This window comes from Chiroxiphia lanceolata, chromosome 14 (assembly GCF_009829145.1).
Source record: "Chiroxiphia lanceolata isolate bChiLan1 chromosome 14, bChiLan1.pri, whole genome shotgun sequence".
NCBI lineage: Eukaryota > Metazoa > Chordata > Aves > Passeriformes > Pipridae > Chiroxiphia > Chiroxiphia lanceolata.
In genome coordinates this window covers 4858234-4865922 of record NC_045650.1, presented here as the reverse complement: position 1 = coordinate 4865922, position 7689 = coordinate 4858234, and the positions used below count along the sequence as shown (strand labels likewise).

The window sequence follows — 7689 nt, the reverse complement described above, 5'->3', positions numbered from 1 at the left end:
AAGAATCATAGTTTATATTGCTGCATGAAATTGCTAAAATCGCATAGAAATCTGTATTGTGGATCATAAGTTAATGTAAAAACTCCAAGCTATTTTTTTTTCACTTTGTCTGTTTAAGCTACTGGGCAAGTTGCTGCATGAATAAATTTATTTTCTTCCTCTGAAACTGTATAACATTAAATGCTGTGTTGTTGGCATAAAATATAAGTTGATCAGACAGACAAAGATTATTATTCTGACAACTGTATACACAAGGGTATCGTTGTACATTGAATTTCAGTGTGTAATATGGTATAAATCTTCATGAGAGATTCAACTTTTATTGGCTGCACAGAAGGTGCTTTTCCTTATTAAATACGGGAGATGGTCCCAGGGGATTTTTTTAGAATATCTTTATCCATTTTTTTTTTCAGCTACTCTCTGGGCCCTGGAAGGCTGACAGATACAGCGGGGTAAGCAATTCCCTTTGGAATGCCTTTGGAATGCTTGGCTGTAGATACAGTCGTGCTTTAGCATTGAGCATCTGTGATTTTTTCCCTCAGCAGAACCCAGCAGATCCCACCTTTCCCATTCCATAAATAGATGTGTGTGTGCTCTGCCTGGAGCCTGCAGGACACCAAAAGGCACCTTAATTCAGTGAAATATTACCAATTACTAAAATAACTATGGATCTGCACTTCCAGCTGACTGTTGCCAGTCTCTTATTACAACTGCTGAGGGTTTTGGGGGCATGGGGACCCTGACAGACCCTCTCACTTCTGGGCACTGCACAAAATGAAGGCTCAAGGGCCTAAGGGCCCAACTTCTTGAATTTAAACTACTTGGATTATTTTCCTGGCCAATGCAGGTTTGTCATCTCATCTGTGCCTAGAATTCCATAAGGATGTCTGTGAGGATGTCATAAGCCAAAGCCTGTATCTGTGTGTTTAATCACCCTAGACAGCCTAATCTTGATTTATTTAGTTGTTCCTTATGCAGATTATTCAGTACAACCTCAAAAGCTTAGAATTAAAAGTACCTTTTTTCTAATGTTAAATGATACTTGATTTGCAGTCCTTAATTTTCCTTGTAGATTAATACAATGTTTCACTATCAAGAAAGACACCACTTTAGATTTAAAGAAAATTATGACAATTTCCATTGTCTATTTCTAGTTTATTCTCTGGCAATAAAATCACCAAATACATGGCTTTGACTTCACTTCCATTTCACACACAGCCACTGATGTAGGTGCAGAAGTCTTTGGGCAGGAGGTGGGAACAGGTGACCTCCCGAGATCTCATCAGTATGAATTATTCTATCAGTGGGTAAAATCTAGAGTAATTTCTTTCAGTGAGAGCAAAAACATATATGCACAGTTATAAACCTGTTTAAACCTGCTTTTTAACAGGCAAGCAAATGCCACCACAGATTTTCTGCAGAGACAAAACTTGTGAGTTTTCATCTGAGCCTCCCTCTCTATGGAACCAGCTCTCCAGCACAGCAAGCAGGACACTGAGCATTTCTGTGCTCCATTTAATCCCACAGCCACTTGGCCAGGAGCACCAGGCTGGTGGCCAAGCAGTGTTTGTGGTTCAGTGCCGCTGGGAAAACCTGGAATGAGTTTGTGGTGTCCTTTCCCTACTCCACCTCCCACCAAAAGGACATGGGGCTGATTTTTTTTTTTTTTTTTCCTACCTGGTGAAACGTGCTGACGTTAGTTGTGAAATGAAGCAGTAATACAGGATAGCTGTAGGTTTTATGTAAGAGGCTGAACATCTGCAGACAAAATAAAAAATTTTATTTGTCTCCCTCTGGCCTTGTATAGTTCAAACAGACAACTGGGCCAGGATTTTAATATTTCCAAATATATGGCAAAAAAGGCACTTACCCTAAATCACACGACGTGTGAGCAGGAGCACAGACAGATCAACCCATGCCTGACTGAGCAAACAAATCAAGAGCATTGGGCTGGAGAAGAGAGCTGGGAGCAGAGGCCTGAAGAACATGGTGAAGGAGGAGCAAGAGGAAGAAAGTTCTTCAAGTTGTGTTGGTGCTGGGGGAAGAGGCGGCTGTGAGCCCCCCAGTGCACTCCCTGGTCTTTGGCTGGGCTGGAACAGCTCAAACCAGCAGCAGCTGGACACAAACACACGAATTTTCCTAGAGTTGCTTTGTGGACAAAAGCATGGGATGGTGATTTTGCTCAGCCTGAAGGTGGAAGATGATTTTGGGGGGCAGAGCATGAAGGGGGAGGATTGCTCGGCTCTTCTGCCCCGTTCCCACAGCCACAACCCAGAGAATTCCCTCACAGCAATGCCAAAGGTTTGGGCTGAGGATCTGCACTGTTACAGAGCCAACTGTAATTGAAATTTCAGGGCAGGTTTTGGTGAGAAAGACCCTGACCCTCCCAGCTCTAAGAAGGAAGAAAAGCAGGCTTTAAAGCAAAGGATCCCCTATGGTGCTTCCAAATGTCCAATGGCAGTTTATCACTGGATTAGAATTTCTAAGAAATAAGCAGCAAATCGTACAGACTTCAGGTTTAGTGCCCTTCTAGATGAGAAACCAGTTTCAGGAGTGAAAAGAATATTTTACAAAAACCCCCTCAAACTTCAAACAGTGGCATCACCAAAGAACAAGTACCAATGGATTTGTATATCCAGGAAAATGACTCCAGAAGGAAGACTTTCTAAAATTACTCCTAGCTCTGTGTAATTCAGGGAGATATATGCATATGCCCATGAATTGTTTAACTGTAGAAATGTCTTTTATTCCTGTATAGCAGATGCACAAAGGGAATGGGAATGTTTTATAACTCAGGCTTTTAAATAATAAATAAATGCTGACATTCTCACTTGAGACATCTTGATTTTTGCGTACTGTGTAATACTGAAGTATACAAATATTTCTTTAGAGAGAATTATTTTTCCCTTTTTAAAAAGAGTATAAAACCTCAAGAATATGATAAAACATCACAGTTGGCTTCTAAATGCTTTGCATCTTAATATGGTTGAAGTTAAGGCAGTAAGTAATTTCTGAGTTTTTCCCTTGAGCTGCGTAGTTCTTTTCATATGTAATTATTCTCTGAGTGCATTAGATAATGCTATGGTTCCCACAGCTGTATACACATCTATAAATCATTAATGAGGCAGTTAACTGAAACAAAACTATAAAAGATTTGCATTACCCGGCAGAACCCAGCCTTAATTGACTTCCAGTTATTTACAATTAATTTTTCCATTTGGAATAATGATTTCAAGCAACTAAGGGTTTTTTATGACTGAGGAACGAGATGCTGACTATTCATCAAAAGTTTTTACAGAGGGACCCTGTCAGTGGACAGTAATGAGCTGGAGGTAATCTGACTTTTACACTCACATCCACACCCCCACACTGGCAGAGGAGACAGGGTGGGAGGGGGCACGTGCTGTAAAATGCAGTAAAATGCAGACAGGAGCCAGCACAAACTTTTTTTTTTTTCCTTTTTATCACATACCTAAGTTCAACAACAATTAATTTCCTTTCTTTATAGCATCCAGCTGAAAGGCAACATGATGCACAGAGCTGGCTACAGTTCTACATAGAATAAACTGCATGAATGAAGAGTGAGTAAATATTTCTATCTTACAAGACTGTAAGATAGACATGGGGGAATAAACAACGCAAAGGCTGTCGAGTAAATATTATTCCATTATGCTATTTAAAAATTACTTTTATAGAGATCTAGAGCACAAAGTAAATCCTCATTAAGTTGTCATTGTTTGAGTCAGGCCCAGGATCGGGGCTGTGTGTCAGAACCCTGGACAAGCACAATGCTCTCTGTGCCATGTAAGCATAACTCTCATTGACATTAATGGGCTGGGGATGTGTTCATCAGGAAGGGATGTCACGTTCAAATTCCTAATAAAACTTAAGTCAAAAATCACCCGGGCCCATTTGCAGCAGCTGATGTTATCTTCATCCCCCTGCAGTCCTCCTTTTCCAAAATGCCTGAGCACATAGGGCCCTTCAGTGGTAATTCCTGGTTGTTCTCTGCTTCTGAACCACAGCAAGAAAATGAGTAAAATCTTATGTATTGGGATGCACTGCATTGGAACTGCTATCCTTGCAAATCAATCCTTCCCTGAGACTGAGCAAATGATTCCCCCTTGCTGCCCTTACAAGCTACATAAAACAAACATTTGGGTTGGTTTCTGGGCTCCCCCTCAGATATAGCTGTGATGCTGAGGAAGTAAAATGACCTGCTTTATCTTCTTCTTTAAAATAACTAATTTTGTTGTCCTTTGAGTTACATTTAACACTGTCTCTCTCCCCTCATGAAAATTGGCTGCTCCAAGGCAGGACCTGCAGGTGAAACACAGGGAGGGCAGCGTCAATGAGCATTAGGAGCTTGGATTTCTGTGTACTTGGTGTAGACCAAGAGACAAACACTGGCAAATATGGGAGAGTTTAATTCCGAGCGATGGCAAAGCTCTCTGCCTTATCAATGGGTGCCAAAAAAAGGCCACTCCAATTGATCCAGGAAAGGTGGCCCCTGTGACAGTGAAACACTGGTAACCTTGAAAATCTTGCAGCCTCGTGCTGAAGTCATTTTTCCCACGTTCTGTTCCGCTGGGCTGTGTTACAATGTGTAAAGTAACGTGACAGGACTAGACATGGGTCATTCAGTCTGTCAGTAATTCCCAGCTTGGCAAATTGGTCCTCCCTCTTCACCAGTCCATGAACTTCACAGATACTTAACTTATTCATGCTACACTGGCTGCTGCATTATTTTAGCTGGAAAAGCTACTTCCACGTGTGAAATCAGAGAGGCTTTTCCTTTGGAAATTGGGCTGGTACCAGAGGAGCAAACAACATTATTATTTTCATTAAGATATCACATTCTGTCAACGCATAACATTGGCAATTGCATTTCAAATAATAGTATGCTTGACAAATTGTATAGCATTAATTTAGACTGTGCTTTTGCTGTGTCCATGATCCTTCTTACTGGGCTTGATCTCCTGGGGTGGAAAAGGCTCTTTTTGTAAACTCAGAGCTCCAGTAACTTTTTATGCATGGAGATGGTATTGCTAAAATTGATTTTTTTTTTCCAATGGGTGCAACTATTTTAAGAATTCTAAAACTGTGAAGTCCACTGCATTTCAGAAAGCATTAAACTGATCAACCACTTCCTATACACCAACTCTGATCAGTGTGTTACTGTCTGCCTTCAAACAGTGCAAAACAAATACCCTGGCTTTGGAGTTTCTTGATAATTTGCTTTGAAGAAGCCAACGCCAATTTCAGTGAAAACAGATCTTTCATTTGGTGGAAACTTCTGTTCATTTGAAAAACTAATAACTACCAAAAATATGCAATTTACTTACCAGCTCTGTTTTAAGTCAGGAACCTCAGTCCTGCAGGGTTTCTCCTCAGAGCTCTCACTTTGCTGTGCTCCTTGAGGAACTGAGTTTGGTTTGGTGTCAGAGCCAGTACCTCTGAATCTGGGCTGTGAATTAAATACAGTTGTTTTTCTCTTCTTCCTTTATTCTTTCCCCCCACCCCACATTAGTATGAGCTGACCATAACATACTAGAAGAAATAAAGAATTACAGTCAGGGTCCGAGGAATCAATTTTTTCCTTTGGAATGGAATCTCGGTATTAAACTACCAGAAAAAAGCCATGAAAGGAATCAGTGGTTTTTCCACTGCTTTGCACATCGTAGAGTCATTTCAACATTGTAATACAGGTGTCAAATGTTAATAAATCAGCTGTCAGATGTCACACACACTTACTTTGCACAGGTGTAAATGATCACACAAAATGCAAAGCACTGATCTGACACCAAAAATCTCTGTGTACCATTTCTGTCCTCAGCAGCGTTATAGAACTATTAAGAAAATGTCCAATAGGGAGTTTATTCCTTGTTATTTAAGTTATCATCTTTCCTGGGTCTACTTTCTTACTTTTAGGAATGTGGTTTCCCCCCCTGCCCCAGCTGACACCAAGGAGGAGAATGCAACAATTTGTATGGAGTTGCTTTGGACTGATGTACAAAGAACAATATTACGTTTCATAATTATGTTCCAAATGATAAAGGATTTTTCCTGCCAAAACCTCTCTGTAAGTGCCCCAGCATCATCAACTGATGGCAGCACAGCTCTGGGAATAAACAGACTTTCAGCTAATGGCAGGAATTGTCAGGGGAAACAGCAAACAGGTATTTCTTCCTGATATAGAATGAAACATATGATTAAAGTTAAATGCCAAATCCTACTGGCACTGGAGCAAATTCAGGCTTATTTTTCATTCCTGTTTATTCTTTGGTCTCCTTTTAGCTAATTCATCTTGTTTCATTTAATGCCAATGGTTTTTCCTTTCTATTTGGCCACTTTGGTGGGAGGGGGAGGCAATTCATTTTGGGCATGTGGCTTTGGGTAACAAGATTAAAGCTTCAGGCAAAGCCCAGATCCTAAAATGAGCACTCCATGCTGTATTCAGCCCTCCAAAGGCAGGGGGCAACACACTGTGACCCCAAACAGTTCTTTACCACAGTTCTGGCACTGTCCCAAAGGCGTCTGTGCCCTGGTGCTGTGGTACACCCACATGCTGTGACACTCAGCTGTTAATGCAGTGTTTAAATCAGGCTGTTTTACAGCAGAAACACTCTTAATAACCTCAATATAAGGTGCATTGCACTGTAATGTTTATTATGAGGGAGCTGTGAGGCAAACCTTGTTATAATGAAACCATGTCTTCACCTAAGAATTCAAAATTACTGAGTTTCTCTCCATTATCTTATTTTAGACTTTTTTTTTTTTGTGAAAAATAAGTATGTCTGGCTCACTATGGGCTGACTGAGGCACACAATGATTAATTAGAGCTGGACTGATTTTGTAAAGTTCAATATGAACGTGTCACTTCTCTGGCTGGTTCATCTCCATCTTCCCTCTGACCAGCCAAAACTTATTCCAGAATACTGGGCACTTGCTCTGTTACCAGGAGCAGCAGGTGTGTACATATGTCTGCCTGTCTATCTATCTATCTATCTGTAACCCGTGTAAGATCGTTGTTTTAAAGATAATGACCTTAAACAAGGTGCTGTCCCAGCTGAGTTGACAGAGCTGGGCTGCTCTTGCAGCTCGTGTGGCAGAAACACCAGCCAGGGAATTCCTGTGGGGAGCTCTGAGCTCTGAAAAGTGAGAAATTACATCTCAGACAGCAAAACTCTCTTTTTCTCCCACAACTAACCCCTCTTGGAGACAGCCAAAGAACTGATAGATGGTGAAAGGATATTCACTACTGCCCAGGGAATATACATTTCAGTGTAGTTTTTGAAAAAGCTGTGTATGCATTTTCAAACATGCAAGGCCAAATGTACTTTTTAAAACAGTGTAACTATTATAAAGCATCCAATTTGTAAAGTATCAGTTATCATAAGAACATCTTAATATATGGTGTTGTATTTGCTTTATGTCAACAGAATCATAAAATGAAGATGTAGTAAAACCTTACTGTACTTTTAACTGGAAGTAAGAATAAATGAGAGTCTTTATTTTAATAAAATGAGCTCCAAAACCACTTTTTTCCCTGCCTTAAATTCCCACACCCAAACATTCATGCAAAGGATGCTCTGTTCCGACATAAGACCTGAACAGGTTCAGGTCTAATGGCAAGGGTGGCTGCAAGCTGCAGCATTTGTGCTGTGCTGGCACTGAATTGGCTCATTT

At 40.6% G+C, this 7689-nt stretch overlaps 1 long non-coding RNA gene across 1 annotated transcript; it reads left to right on the top strand.

Annotated features, from left to right (window-relative positions):
- Nucleotides 1-424: 424 nt before the first annotated feature.
- LOC116793970 lies at nt 425-6235 on the top strand. The gene is made up of 3 exons (XR_004359659.1): nt 425-452; nt 3509-3581; nt 5932-6235. It is a non-coding gene; the product is annotated as an uncharacterized LOC116793970 (long non-coding RNA).
- The last annotated feature ends 1454 nt before the right edge of the window (nt 6236-7689 follow it).